The sequence below is a fragment of the Rhinoraja longicauda genome, chromosome 8 (assembly GCF_053455715.1).
Source record: "Rhinoraja longicauda isolate Sanriku21f chromosome 8, sRhiLon1.1, whole genome shotgun sequence".
Taxonomy (NCBI): domain Eukaryota; kingdom Metazoa; phylum Chordata; class Chondrichthyes; order Rajiformes; family Arhynchobatidae; genus Rhinoraja; species Rhinoraja longicauda.
In genome coordinates this window covers 47,425,457-47,427,041 of record NC_135960.1, presented here as the reverse complement: position 1 = coordinate 47,427,041, position 1,585 = coordinate 47,425,457, and positions in this window count along the sequence as shown.

Sequence of the window (1,585 nt, the reverse complement as noted above, 5' to 3'; positions counted from 1 at the left end):
AAATGGTTAAATAAATGGTTCCCTCGTAGTTTCCTTTTTATGCACCAAAATCTACATGCAGCCATTAATTATAAAGAGACCATTATCCCACTGTATTTTCAGAGGGTACATTCATCTGTTATATATCAAACAAGTCTATAATTAAAATGGAAGGGCCACAATGACAATTAAAATTGGAAGCTCCAAGACGAAGGAAAGTGCAGTTGTGTAATTATTCACCCTGATGTATCAATGTCAGCTTTGCAGGCCATTCCAGTCACGTCTAAGGCAGATCAACCTAAAATCCTAGTCACCAATGTTCTCCCCCCCCCACCCCCTCTCAATGCCAGCATTATCAGCACCTAACCAAACGCCTATGCAAGTATGATTTAATACTAAACCACAGTTTGCAAGTAATAGCATACAAAGTGATATTTAAGTGGAGTTTTAAGCACTGATAGTGACGGATGCTTTTTACTGTTAAATGCTTCTGCCGTTGAGTAGTGATTATGAATCGTGGGTGAAGAGGTCTTGTATGCACGGCTGTCTGTAAGCCTCACTTCCAGCTGCCAATCTTGACTTCATTGTAAGGAAAAGCTACATTGTACCTTGTACTAATTCTTGTCTGCTGTCATCCGCCAAGCCTGATAACTGCAAAATCATTTTCACCTCACACTTTCTGTTTCCTCCTCTTAAACCTTGAGAAGCAGTGTCTGTGCAATGCACTCAGACCTCGGGCAAAAAAACGCCCCTGAAAATACTCCCCCTCCCCTCACCCAAAGCCATTATAGACTCCTACTATATTATTTTAACCCCTTATCTCAGAAAATAGCGTCTGGCAAATGTGGCATTTTGTACCCGGCGCACATTTTAATGCCAATTCATTGTTCGCAGAAAGTCACGAGAAGCCACTCGCTCCTGTTACGGAATAAACCAGCTTTCACCCTGACAACTTTCTTTAAAATCGAATCCTGCAAGGAATTGAGGCTTCTGCGGCCTGGTGTATTAAAATAAAAAGGGCCGCGGTCATTTCTTTCCAGTTTACATTACGCAGGCACATTCATGCATGATGCTTTCAAATTCTTATTACATTTCTGGTCAGAGGTCAGATGTCAGAATCCACTGTTAATTTCACGGGGTTAGGGAAAAGTAAATTCAAAGGGAATACAGATCACTTAGCACAGTAAAGCAGCTCGGCTGAAGTTTGGTTTTACATTTGTTAACCATATCCTTGAGCTCATGAACCATTGAGACCGTGGTGACATCCTGATCCTTGGTATAATAGGTTGACACGCAGCACTGAAAGTGTGATTCACTCTCACTACTGTATGTGCCAGCACCACACTGCCTCTAAGCTACTGAAGCACTTAAAATCTACAATCCCAGAATGAACAAATCACAGTGGCATTTTGATTTTGTTTTCTTTTTTAATATTCGGGGTATGGAGCGAGTGGGTTGATATTTATCTCGGTTTGGGTTTGGTTTTGATAGAATATAAAAAAGGACACACACACTCACACTCACACACACACACACACACACACACACACACACACACACACACACACACACACACACACACAAAGAAATGACTTTTAGTTCGGCT